Here is a 15273-nt window from a genome sequence, read left to right on the forward strand (position 1 = left end):
CAGGGTTGTATATTATCCCCACTCCTATTCAATATTTATTCCGAAGAAATATTTAATAAATGTATGGAAAATGCAAATGAGGGCATAAAAATAAACGGCGAGTTAACAAACAATATAAGATATGCCGACGACACGGTGATCCTTGCCAGTACCATAGACGAATTACAGCAGGTAATGGAAAGAGTTTATTCAGTTAGTGAGGAATACGGCCTGAGCCTCAACTTCAAGAAGACAAAGTGGATGCTGATAAGCAGGAAGCAACAGCCTGCTCGACAGTTACGGATAAGTAACATACTAATTGACCATGTAGAATCTTATGTGTACCGTGGCACCAACGTAAATGCAAAATGGGAACAGGCCACAGAAATTAAGGCGAGAATAGAACGAGCTAGAGCAGCATTTAGCAATATGAAAAAGCTCCTCATAAGCAGAGATTTGTCTCTTCCCCTAAAACTACGTCTAGTTAAATGCTACATTTTTCCGATCTTACTGTATGGTGTGGAGGCCTGGACGCTGACGGAGACGCTCACGAGAAAACTAGAAGCATTCGAAATGTGGGTGTACCGACGCATTCTTCGTATATCCTGGACCGAACATGTCACCAACACAGAGGTAATCCAAAGAATCGGAAAGGAGAAAGAAATCGTGAATACAATTAAACAAAGAAAGCTTCAATATCTAGGCCACATATTGAGACACGATAAATACCGTCTACTGCAATTGATTGTCCAGGGAAAAATAGACAGTAAGCGAGGGCCAGGCAGGAGAAGACACTCGTGGCTCCAAAATCTGAGAAAGTGGTTCGGGCTCACATCGGTCGAACTATTCAGAAGCGCCGCAAATAAGATCAGAATTGCCATGTTAATAGCCAACGTTCGCAACGGACAGGGCACTTGAAGAAGAAGAAGAATGTAAAACAACGCATTTTCTAATGTTAAGCGGAAGGAATATTGCGTCAAGACCTTATTAAACATGTTGGTTAATGGTTGGATTTACATATAATTTCGTGTCATCAGCGTAAATGGAAACCCAACTGGATATAATGAGCGAAAGATCACTAGTGTAGACACAAAAAAGTAGGGGTCCAAGTTCTGATCCTTGTGGGACTCCAGTCTTGACTTTTTTATCTTATGATGAGTGGTCTTTTCCAATACGAAACCTGAAGTATCTGTCGGATAAAAAATCTTGAACCCAAACGTTTAACTTTCCGCGAATACCATAGTGATCCAATTTTGCTAGTAATCGATGTTTTCGAACACGGTCGAAAGCTTTGGAGAAGTCTAAGTAGACTACATCAACAGGATTCCGAATGTTTAAAGATAAGGACCAATCATTTATACAATATAGTAAGTTTGTGACCGTTGAACGACCTTTAATAAAGCCATGCTATTAGTGAGGGATGGCATTTTCTTAAAGAAAAAACTCAGACATAGCTTCCGAAATAATCGATTCCATGACTTGGTCGACAATAGGAACCAGGCTGATTGGACGATAATTATTGCAATCTATTTCCTTTCTTGAATATAGAAGTAACCAAAACCAATTTTCAGGTCGCGGGGAGAGAACCTTAATTAAAAGAAGCATTCATTATGAGAGATACAGGAATGGCTACAGATTCTGAACATTGTTTGGGGAACAAGGAGGTGAGTCTTTCTAATCCAGGTGATGAATTATTTCGTAGTTTCCTTAAATGATGTTTAATTTCATCCGGTGTGAAAGATATATTGTCCAGAGTTTTGGACCAACATGGGCACATTATTTGAGGAATGGTATCGTTAGGTTCATCTGTAAAAACCTGAGAAAAAAATAACGATAAACTTTCCGAAGATTCGTTATTCGAAGAGCATAAAGTCCCATCAGCTTTTTGAAGTAATGGTATGTAGACTTGAAAAGATAAAGATGTACGAATGTACCGATAAACTTTTTTACTATTACCACTTGCAATGATAGATTCTTTAAATTATGTTCTTAAAGATTGTTTGATTAAGTTGGAAAAATTACGGTGGGCGAGAAAATCATCAAGGGAACCAGTAAGTTTATATCTTTGCCAAACCTTTTAATTATCTCGAATTAAGTGGGTAGCTGAGAGGTTAATCCAAGGTTTTAGTCGATTTCTGTGTAGTTGCCATTCGGTTGAATGATCAGAAATTGTTGTAGGAGCATGTAGCAGTCACAACTGCTAACATATAATTAATTACCTAAAAATTATACACCCCCTAAATTTTGTTTAAGGTTTTAATTACGATGGGCGCCAATTGAAAATATCAATAAAATGATAGGCCTATAAAACTAAATGATTTAATTGCTCACCTGGGTTTTAAATAATCATTTCGGCAGATTTAGAAGCCGGGTTTTAAATAATCATTTCGGTAGATTTGGAAGCCAGGTTTTTCAATCAAAATTCTTTATCATATTATGTTGTTCCAATTTCCTCCCTTGATGTTCGGGGAAAATACTAAATCCAATCCCAGATTTTTTACCCGATTTTAAGACAAAAAAATGCCGGTTAAGGCTTGGAGAAATACACCTCTCTGTGTGAGTTGTTGGCCAAAACTGACTTTAGCCGAGCGACTCTTGACCACTTTAGTTGATTAAACTTGCGCATCGTATCGTCTATTGCCCATAAACGTTTCATAAACGGGATTCTGAGGGGTTTTAGGATTTTAATAATAAATTATATTAATTAATTATGTTAGCAGTTGTGACTGCTACATCCTCCCTATAAATTTTATTTTGGTTTCAAGCAGTATGAAGAAAAGAGTCCCATATTGACGATGGATCAAAGTAATTAAGAAAAATAGATTGCCGTTTAACTGGGATAAAACTGAATTTACATTAAAGAAATCAGTAGTGGCATACGTTACGAAATTATTTTTGCAAGGCGGTGTTAAACTAAATTAAATGTGGGCAGTAATAAGCGAGTAGTAAGAAAGACCCACAGGAGATGACACTTCAAGTGTAGAAATTAATTGATCGTCATTTGTAAAAAATAAGTCCAAAATTGAAGGATTATTATTGGCACTAAACCATGTAGAATCCACAAGGAAACAAAGTTCCTGTATTTGGCTGTATACCATATATTAAAAAAATTTTGAATAAAATCCTTTATAAAAAGGTATATAAAAACCCAGTTGGGCTATGTTGAATTGACAAAATGTTTTCGGAATAAGTATTCCATCATCAGTGTCCTAAAATAGTATTTAACCACTTAATTAAAAAGAACATGAAATAATTTAAGTTTTGACTAAGGTTAATGTAAAATGTGGTTAATACTTACTAGTTAATACATGGATGTAGCCACTAAATATGTGGGGAAAAACCCTTTAAAAATTATTAAATGAAATTTAGTTTACATTATGTCTAATTTACAGTTGAGATGTTAAAGTTACCGTTGGATTGGTAACATGGCGACATATGACTCTACATTAAGTTGCAAGTCCTGAGACGGTATGTCTACGAGGACTTTGTCAAAGCAACTGATTGACATGACAATCTTGGCAAGTTATGACGGAAGTTATGACAGAGCAGTCAGTGTAACTGTATATGTCTATTTAAGACAGAAGCCAACGTTGTTTAAAATTGTGAAAGTTGAAATAAAATAAAATTATAACAGTATCAACCATCAATGTTATTGTTGTAAATTATGTATGTGAAATGAAATTGTGGTGAGAAAATTATGTGATTATAGTTAGGCAACCAACTATACAGTGTCAAGTGGTGTGATGAAAAGATTCTAATATAAGGCCCTTTATGTTTTAATAACATTTGGTACCTGGAAAATGGAAACTAGACACAGGTGGAAAGTTGGGTTCTTGAAAAAGTATAGGAATTGATTTATTTAATATGTGAGGATGTTATTCAATGAATGAAATAAAACTATTATGATATAAAGTTCATGTAAAAATTGACTTATAACTCAATTATATTAGGCCCTGTATGTCAAAAAACAACATTTGGTACCTGGAAAATGTAAAACTTCTTGAGTTGCAAGTTCGTGAATATAAATATCTGATTGGATGTTGACAAACTGAGTGAAGTAGTTATATTTTGTGTGTTGACAAGTATGAAATGGACAAAATTTGATGGTTGAAAGTGGTTTTGTAATATATTGGTCGTAAAGTACTCAACTTGTAACTTGAGAAAAGGCCCTATCTGTTATAAAGCAACACTAGGTACATAGGAAAATAAAAAGAGAAAAGACTTCCACTTTCTCTCAATATCTCAAAGAACACAACCACACCCTCAATATCCCAGAAGACGTTTCACTTATCCACAATATCTCCCAAAAAAATTTCCTCAAATTAGATTTATACGAAGATCTTGAAATTCTTAAAGAAAAACAAAAAAGCCCAAATTGCGTTAATCGTCATGTTTTATTCAATCGAAATTTTCTCCCTCTCCATCGCCAACTATTCTCCTAACCCACATCCCCAATTTACTTCTACAATTAAAATCCATATTCATTATTAGTTCACCTAATACTCATCTTCCTTAGTTCATTTTAAAAACCTTTCTTCCAATACATCTTACTTTCCATCTATCCCACTCTTTTCTTTTCAACCCAAACTTCATGTCTTAATCACTATATCCAATACTTTCCATGCTTTTATTTCGACACTTCCAAATTCAGATCAGATCATCCATCATCCACCACCCATTCCATATTATTAAATTCTTATTTTACTTCTCTACACAATTCCCTCAGGGTTTGGCTTCGGTTCTCTGGGGACCTCAGCCTTTCGTAGTCTATCCGTTTATCACAATTTTCTCAAAAACACCTTAATTTTCATTCTCTTTACTCAAATTTAACAGAGCCACCTACAACAATTTCATTTTACTATTATAGTCAATATAGACCAATAGTTCATTCAACTTACCAACTTATAACTTAATCTTTTATTTTCCTATGTACCTAGTGTTGCTTTATAACAGATAGGGCCTTTTCTCAAGTTATAAGTTGAGTACTTTACGACCAATATATTACAAAACCACTTTCAACCATCAAATTTTGTCCATTTCATACTTGTCAACACACAAAATATAACTACTTCACTCAGTTTGTCAACATCCAATCAGATATTTATATTCATGAACTTGCAACTCAAGAAGTTTTACATTTTCCAGGTACCAAATGTTGTTTTTTGACATACAGGGCCTAATATAATTGAGTTATAAGTCAATTTTTACATGAACTTTATATCATAATAGTTTTATTTCATTCATTGAATAACATCCTCACATATTAAATATATCAATTCCTATACTTTTTCAAGAACCCAACTTTCCACCTGTGTCTAGTTTCCATTTTCCAGGTACCAAATGTTATTAAAACATAAAGGGCCGTATATTAGAATCTTTTCATCACACCACTTGACACTGTATAGTTGGTTGCCTAACTATAATCACATAATTTTCTCACCACAATTTCATTTCACATACATAATTTACAACAATAACATTGATGGTTGATACTGTTATAATTTTATTTTATTTCAACTTTCACAATTTTAAACAACGTTGGCTTCTGTCTTAAATAGACATATACAGTTACACTGACTGCTCTGTCATAACTTCCGTCATAACTTGCCAAGATTGTCATTTCAATCAGTTGCGTTGACAAAGTCCTCGTAGACATACCGTCTCAGGACTTGCAACTTAATGTAGAGTCATATGTCGCCATGTTACCAATCCAACGGTAACTTTAACATCTCAACTGTAAATTAGACATAATGTAAACTAAATTTCATTTAATAATTTTTAAAGGGTTTTTACCCACATATTTAGTGGCTACATCCATATATTAACTAGTAAGTATTAACCATATTTTACATTAACCTTAGTCAAAACTTAAATTATTTCATGTTCTTTTTAATTAAGTGGTTAAATACTATTTTAGGACACTGATGATGGAATACTTATTCCGAAAACGTTTTGTCAATTCAACATAGCCCAACTGGGTTTTTATATACCTTTTTATAAAGGATTTTATTCAAAATTTTTTTAAACCATGTAGGTTCAGTTATCAGTCGTAATAAATTTGAGTTCATGATAAAGTTTTTAAACAAATTTTGGGAATTGGTAGTATCAGTTTTAGAAATAAACTTATCTCTGGAAAATTAAAATTTTCAACAACAATTAGATTTTCAAGGAATGATAATTCCTCAAGTTCGTTAATAAGTATTGTCCTGAGTAAGTACTGTATCCGGAGGTCGGTATATGCAAACTATATCAACTATGAAAGAGATATTAGTAATAAGTAAGTGGAAAATTTCTATACCGGGTACGTCTATTGTTTTGTTACTGATGGAAAAAGTATTGGTAATTTCATTTGTTAAATAGATGCATACTCCTCCCCCTCGACGAGTACCTCTATCTCTACGAAATTTTCAATGTTTACAATAGCATCGGGGATAAAAGAATTAAGCTACGTTTCTGATATGAGAATAATCTGAGGTTTTAAAAGTTGAACAGTACTTATAAGTTCATTAAATTTGAATATAAGAGAGTTTAGATTCGCGTACATAAGAAGCCAATCCGTAAATTTTGGTGCAGAAGAATTATGAACGAAATTTCAGTATCTTTGGACAGTCATTCACATATTTAATCCTAAGGTCATTTTCTCCATTATTTTTACGAGTTTCAAGCTCAGTACGAAGTTCCTTTAAACGAAGTTGCTGCATAGTTGTCTTGTCATCAATATCAAAATAAGTATATATATATTGTTATGATGTGTTTTTTGTTTGAATGATGAGCAATGAGTATTTTTAATAATATATAGGGTTTTTATCGCGGTTCTCAAAGAATTAGCTTGTAAGTACTTTTTTAAATTATCTTTATTATAACTATTATGAAACACACATATATATCTAACCTAGTCAATGTAAATTTAAAATAAACTATCTTTAAATTGATATTCTTATAAAACTAATTAAATTCTATAGACAATCTAAAATTTAAACAAAACTATCTTCAAAATTGAAATTGTTATGACACTAACTAAATTATATTAACAAAATTTTGTACCTTTCTTTCACTGAATGCCTAAATGAACTGTTTTCCACTATATATATTCTAATCACCACTGAAAGTCTTCGTACTTCGGTTATCCTTGTTTTTTGTGAAATTACTTTTTTCAATTATCAGCTTCTACCAATTTAAGATATAGTTTTCTTCACCAGCATTTATACACCACCAACCAAACCAGCAAACAGCTTTTATATTTATTCTTCTTTTCAATATACCAATATCCAATTATTATAAGTTGATTTATACTAATCTCCAACCATAATATAATTTAATTTCTTCCAATATACCTTTTTTTATCTTCAATAATTATTTGTGTATAATTATAAATGTGCATTAAATTATATGCATAATTTTTAATCTTCATTTAACTCACTATATTAAACTATTGGACTATTTGTACTTGATTCACTGACTCTAACTAACTTTCATAATAAACTGCTTGACTTCTGACTAAAAACTTCTAAAAAACTGCCCTTCTGATTAAAAACTGCCAAAACTCTTCTGACTGCACTATCTACAACTTTTCTGACTAAAAACTTTCAAAAACTGCCATCTTGAATCCAAATCACGGTATTTATATCTTTTGGACATTCTAGAACCATCTCGTAAGAGATCATGTTCCAATTTGTTCTATTTCATACTTGTATGAATTTTCTGGAACAAACCATTTCGCAAACATGGCCATCTCCGGAGATCCAGAGAATTCCATTCTTTTCTATTAATAATTTTGTTTACATTTAGGCTTTTCAGATCAGAATATATAATTAAATTAGTAACTTAACATTCTAATTTAATAAAATACACATTTCAAACAATATATTATTATAACCCACTTTATATTCGTAAATATTTTTAAACGTCACTTCAGAGTATAAATATCTGTCAATCTCCGAGAGTATTTTTGGTTGCCTAAGCACATGGCTCACTTATATATATTTACAATATTAAAATACAACTTTTTACAATTATTATGCTAATTTATTAAAAATGCCCTCACATAAATATATTTTTATTAAATTCTCTAGTATATAACTTATTTAAAACAACCAAATATCTAATATTATGTAGTATATAACTTATAAATTATTTTCTATAAACCCTAATCGTCACAATACCCCAAAAATAATATTTAAAATAAATAATTTACTTATTATTTTTTTAAATATTAATTTTCTCATACCTTATTAAATTTAATAAATTAATAATTCAATTTTTTTTTATTATTTAAAGTGTGTTAAATACATCCCTGTTCGCTGTCTATGTCAAAGCAGAGAACAACGGAGCACAGTTCGGCTATTCTATGGTCAAACTGTCATGTCAAATGGAGAGAATAAAATATAACCTTAATTAAAAATATAATGGATATTGTGTTCTGTTTATTTATAGACAAAATCTAGGAATTATTTCCATTCAAAATAATTTTCATCAATATAAATTGGTAAGTTTTTCCACTTTATTATATTAGAAAGACATTTTTATAGCAATTATAGTATCGAATTTTGTGTCTAACCCCAAATTATGATTTTTAGGGTACAAATTAATTTCCATATATATACAAAATTCAACAAGTATGATGTCAAATTTATTCACAACAATGAAATCTACCATCTATTTAACAAATCAAGTCTATTGAATAAAATGGATATATCAGTAATCTGTTATAGTAACAGTAAGTATTTGTATATTAGTGTTAAAAGGTATAGAAAAAATTATTCAATCTCTTCATGATACTTAAAGATGTCATTGATATGAAACAGGCCTCTTAGTCTGTTCTCTGCATCTATTAACACATAACTATTTAGTCCATTCTGATTTTCAATTGTATATGGACCTTCAAACATTGGTTGTAATTTCTTACAACGGTTTTCTTTAACATTACTTTTTCTAAGTGAACGAATTAACACTAGGTCTCCTTTTTGAAATGTGATTGGTTTTTTTATATTTCGATTTTGTCTTCTGATATATTTTTCAGCTTTCCTCCTAATTCGGTTATTCACTTTCTGCATTACTTGTTCTAACATATCCTGATTATATTCACTAATCCACTTTCTGTTTCCTATATGGCCAAACATTAAATATTCTGGTACTTCCTCTGTATTCAAATTATGTGTATTATTTAAAAAATATTCTACTTGTGGTATATGTTGCTGACAAGTTTCGTGTTGATTTTGGCACAGTATCCTTAAATATTTTATAACTTCTTTAATATATCTTTCTGCAGGATTTGCCTGAGGATGTCTGATACTTGTAAAATGAATGTTGATTCCCTTTTTCTCACAAAATGTCCGAAATTTTTGGTTGTTAAAATATGTAGCATTATCTATTATGCAATTTCTAAATGGTCCTATTTCTTCGAAAAATTGATTAATATATAATTTTAATGTTTTAACATTTGTTCTAGAGCAGGGATATAGTTTAATAAATTTTGTATATAAATCAACTATCACTAGTATATGCTTTTTTCCTGTTGGACTGAGAACTAAATTTGAAATAAAATCCATGGAAACTGTATTTAGTTTTTCATATACAACATTAGATTTATATGTGTTCTGGTTTTTGAAATTCTTTTCTTTATTTAGTTGACATATTGGGCATTGGGTAGTAATTTCTTTTGCTATACTTATGTCATTCTTTGCAAAATAATTGTCCCTAAATAGCATCCATAGCTTTCTTGAACCAATATGCATATAATTGTTATGTAAATTTTTCAATATTTTCTTTGCTAAAGTTCTAGTTATTACATATACTTCTATGCCATTTATTATTTTATAATATACTCCATCTTTCCTAAGGACTTTTTGTTTTTCACTCAAATTGATCTGATCTCTTATAATTTCTTCTTTAGAATATAATCCAGTACTTTCTACTAATTGATTTAATCCAATTTTTATTGTTCGCTGCCCTTTTTGTGATGTATTTTCTAACCTTGATAAAGCATCTGCCACTATATTGGATTTTCCAGAAATGTATTTGATTTCAAAGCAGTATTCACTAAGTATTAGACTCCACCGATGTATTCTACTGTTTCCATATTTGTTATTTAATATAGACGTTAAAGCTTGGTGATCTGTTTCTATTGTAAATTCATTACCCAACAAATAAAATCTTAATTTTGTGACACAGTGTATTATACTTGCTAGTTCTAATTCTGAAACTGAGTAACCCTTTTCATGTGGCTTTGTAATTCTTGAAATGAATTGTATTGGGTATTCGACCCCATCATGTATTTGTAATAATACCCCTGATAATCTCTCTATTGATGCATCTGTTCTTAGTATGAATGGCTGTGTATAGTCAGGATAGTATATTTTCAAATTTGACAGAAAAATGTTTTTAATTTCTTGGAATGCTAGTTCTCTTCTCTGATCCCATCTCCATTTTACACCTTTTCTCAGTAGTTCAAGTAATGGAATTTCTTTTATACTTAGATCTGGTATCATCCTTTTATAATAATTAATTATTCCAATAAATCCTCTTAAAGTTCTTAAATTGTGTGGTGTTTTATATTCCTGAATGACTTGTGTCCGTTCTGGATCCATTTCGATTCCCTTAGTGTTAAGTTTATAACCTAGATATATGACTTCTTTTTGAAAAAATGTACATTTTTCTTGATTTATTTTTAGTCCAACTTTGTCTAATCTATTTATTATAATTTTTAGGTGTTTCTCATGATCTTCAGCCGTTTTAGAAAAAATTAATATATCATCAATGTAGTGAATTACAAAATGTTCATATTGATCCAAAATATCATGAAGACATCTACATAGAGCACTGCAAGATGATTGAAGTCCAAATGGTACTACTTTGAATTGATATACTACTCCATCTATCTGAAATCCTGTATACTGTCTACTTTTTCTTTCTAGAGGTATTAACCAGAAACTATGCTGTAAATCGATTTTAGTGAAAAATGACATTCCTGTAATTCTTCCTAATATTCCATCTATACTCATTGGTGCTTCAAATTGCTTTTCAGTAATCTTGTTAATATTCCTTGCATCCAAACATAACCTGATTTCACCTGATCTTTTTCGTACTACTACTATGGGGTTAATAAAACGTGTGTCTGCCTTCTCAATGATCCCATCTTCTAACATATTATTAATTGTTTTGTTTACTTCTTCTCTGTATTTATATGGTATTGGGTATGATTTTGTTTTAAAATCTTTTTCTTCTTTAACTTTTATACTATGGATATAATTTTGTGCAATTCTATTTTCTTTATTGACAAGTCCCTTGTGTTGCTGCAATATGGAAATGACTATTGATTTATATTCTTCAGGGCAATTTAAAACTTTCATCATATCTTCTTCTTTACAAATAAAATTATTCTTCATTATGTACTCATTATTCCTTGCTTCCAATTTTACGCACTCCGCCTCGTAGGCATCCATCTGCTTAAAATTTCCATTCCTTAAATATTCACTACAATAATTATTCTTTACATTCTTTTGGGACATATCCCTATCATCAAAATACATTTCTTCTTCATAAACATCACTATTTTCTTTTAATAATATCCTATCAACTCTTATTCCTTCTTCCACCTCATCTTTCTGCATAAATTTAATTATTTGCCCTTCCAAAGTTACCATTTTTTTTTTTAAAATCTATCTTTACTTTCTTCTTTTCCAATTCATCATTTCCCATTAATATATCAACACATAAATCCTTGACAATAAATCCTTGCATATTAATTTCTTTATTAAGAATATTAATTTTAAAATTGGCTAGTTTATCAATTTCACCCAACTTCTTATTATTTGCACCAACAATTTTAATTTTTGGAATCTTTATTATATCTGATAATTTTAATGTATTAAAAATAAAATTCTCCGAGACTAAAGTACTTTCTGAACCAGTATCTATCATAATCTTAATCATTTTATTTTTGGCCAAAGCATTTATATAAATTAAATTAATAGATTCAATAATTTTATCTTCATCTAGAGAAATAAATTCAGAAGGTTTTTCATAATAGCAATGGCCTAACTTGTAATTCAGAAAGTTTACTGCACAAAATTTTGATTATTAGAATTGTCAGATTGTATCTGACCACTTGGATCTGATGTCCTATGTCTTTCCCTACTATGACTTCTACTCACATTTTCCTGCCTTGTACTACTTCGTTCCCTGTCTTCGCAGCTTCTATTCCTTCGAACACAATTTACCTGTCTGTTATAGTTAGGTCGCTCTGTATTTCTTCTATTATTAAAATCTTGTCTATTATTATTAGTACTGTTATTAAAATGTTGTCTATTATAATTAGTATTATTATTAAAATTTTGTCTATTATAACTAGTATTATTATTAAAGTTCTGTCTATTTGGATTAGTGTTAGTATTATTAAAATTTTGTAAATTATCACCATACCTAGTATTATTGTTATATGATTGTCTATATTGTTGATTATCAGTTTTATTATATTGAAAGTTATTATTGTTTTTTCTGTTGTTATTATTACTTGTCATATTGCCTCTTTGTATTCTTTGAATAAAATTAATAAAATTATCTATTGTTTGAATATTTTGTACAGTTACGGTTTGCACAACATCAGCATCAAAATGTCTAGATACATTTAAGACTGTTTCATCCTCTCTAAGTGGTGGTTCTAAATATTTTGCAACTGTTATCAATTTCAATGCATAATCTACCATATTTGATTTTAAATTTTGATTATACTTTCCAAAATATAGAATTTCTCTAAACTTGGCTTGCTCTAGTTCACCCCAATAATAATTTAAAAATTTATTTTCAAATGTTTGAAAATTATCTAAATCATTCTCAATACTAGCAAACCAAGTTGCTGCATTGTCATTTAATGTCATTCTAATATAATCTTTAATATCATTAATATTATTCACCAATCTTAATTTATGTTTTAAACTATTTATGTATACTCTAGGATGCAAATTTTTTATATTACCAGAGAATTTAATCCCAGTCTCATTTGTTAAATTTAAGTAAGGTCTCCCTATGTCTCTCATTTGTGAAATATCATCTATTCTCTGTTCCACATTTCTTATTTGATTACTATTTATTTGGATATTTTGTTGTATATCGTCTAATTTTTCTTCTGTGTTTCTCCTGTCTTCGTTAATTTTTACTTCTAAGTTACATTTCTGTAACTCTATTTTCTCTTCTATATCTATCTTATTATCTTGAATAATCCTCTTTACTTCTGTCCTCTCATTTTCTATCCTTTTCTTGTAGTCATTCCGTATACTTTTTATTTCATTTGCTACTTTTTTCTCTGCAGCTTCAAGTTTTTTATCCATTTGTTTTACAATTTTATTATTATTATCTTCTATTTTCTTTTCTAATTTTCTATAATTCTCTTCCAATTTCTGTTCCATTTTTTTCATGTCTTCTTTGACTTCTTTTGAATTCTCTTCCAATTTTTTCGTATTCTCTTCCATTTTCTGTTCCATTTTTTTCATGTCTTCTTTGATTTCTTTTGAATTCTCTTCCATTGTCTTGTTCATCTGCATCATTAATGACATCAAAGCTGCCATATTGACATTTTCCTCTCTTTCTGGATTCATTTCTGCAGTATCTTGTGGAACTTGAACTAAACTCTCCTCTTGTATAGGTTGTGTTTCTACTTCCACATCTTCTTCATTCTTTTTGCTTCTTGTACCTTTCTTTCCTTGAGACATTTTGAGACTTTACTTGTTCAAATATAATTAAAATAAAATCTATAATTTTTTCTTTCTACTGATAATTAATTTACTTATATGAGAGCACTTATCTTCCCAAACTAATTCTTTTAAATAGAGAGCCACCGCGTTGGGTGCCAAATTGTTATGATGTGTTTTTTGTTTGAATGATGAGCAATGAGTATTTTTAATAATATATAGGGTTTTTATCGCGGTTCTCAAAGAATTAGCTTGTAAGTACTTTTTTAAATTATCTTTATTATAACTATTATGAAACACACATATATATCTAACCTAGTCAATGTAAATTTAAAATAAACTATCTTTAAATTGATATTCTTATAAAACTAATTAAATTCTATAGACAATCTAAAATTTAAACAAAACTATCTTCAAAATTGAAATTGTTATGACACTAACTAAATTATATTAACAAAATTTTGTACCTTTCTTTCACTGAATGCCTAAATGAACTGTTTTCCACTATATATATTCTAATCACCACTGAAAGTCTTCGTACTTCGGTTATCCTTGTTTTTTGTGAAATTACTTTTTTCAATTATCAGCTTCTACCAATTTAAGATATAGTTTTCTTCACCAGCATTTATACACCACCAACCAAACCAGCAAACAGCTTTTATATTTATTCTTCTTTTCAATATACCAATATCCAATTATTATAAGTTGATTTATACTAATCTCCAACCATAATATAATTTAATTTCTTCCAATATACCTTTTTTTATCTTCAATAATTATTTGTGTATAATTATAAATGTGCATTAAATTATATGCATAATTTTTAATCTTCATTTAACTCACTATATTAAACTATTGGACTATTTGTACTTGATTCACTGACTCTAACTAACTTTCATAATAAACTGCTTGACTTCTGACTAAAAACTTCTAAAAAACTGCCCTTCTGATTAAAAACTGCCAAAACTCTTCTGACTGCACTATCTACAACTTTTCTGACTAAAAACTTTCAAAAACTGCCATCTTGAATCCAAATCACGGTATTTATATCTTTTGGACATTCTAGAACCATCTCGTAAGAGATCATGTTCCAATTTGTTCTATTTCATACTTGTATGAATTTTCTGGAACAAACCATTTCGCAAACATGGCCATCTCCGGAGATCCAGAGAATTCCATTCTTTTCTATTAATAATTTTGTTTACATTTAGGCTTTTCAGATCAGAATATATAATTAAATTAGTAACTTAACATTCTAATTTAATAAAATACACATTTCAAACAATATATTATTATAACCCACTTTATATTCGTAAATATTTTTAAACGTCACTTCAGAGTATAAATATCTGTCAATCTCCGAGAGTATTTTTGGTTGCCTAAGCACATGGCTCACTTATATATATTTACAATATTAAAATACAACTTTTTACAATTATTATGCTAATTTATTAAAAATGCCCTCACATAAATATATTTTTATTAAATTCTCTAGTATATAACTTATTTAAAACAACCAAATATCTAATATTATGTAGTATATAACTTATAAATTATTTTCTATAAACCCTAATCGTCACAATATATATATATATATATATATATATAT

General features: G+C 29.7%; 1 protein-coding gene across 1 annotated transcript in view; it reads left to right on the plus strand.

The window, feature by feature from the left end:
- Pde9 (phosphodiesterase 9) overlaps positions 1-15273 on the plus strand; it is a 1302013-nt gene that overhangs the window by 440713 nt on the left and 846027 nt on the right. The gene's annotated exons all lie outside the window — the stretch shown is intronic.

This window comes from Diabrotica undecimpunctata, chromosome 8 (genome assembly GCF_040954645.1).
Source record: "Diabrotica undecimpunctata isolate CICGRU chromosome 8, icDiaUnde3, whole genome shotgun sequence".
In the NCBI taxonomy this organism is placed as follows: domain Eukaryota; kingdom Metazoa; phylum Arthropoda; class Insecta; order Coleoptera; family Chrysomelidae; genus Diabrotica; species Diabrotica undecimpunctata.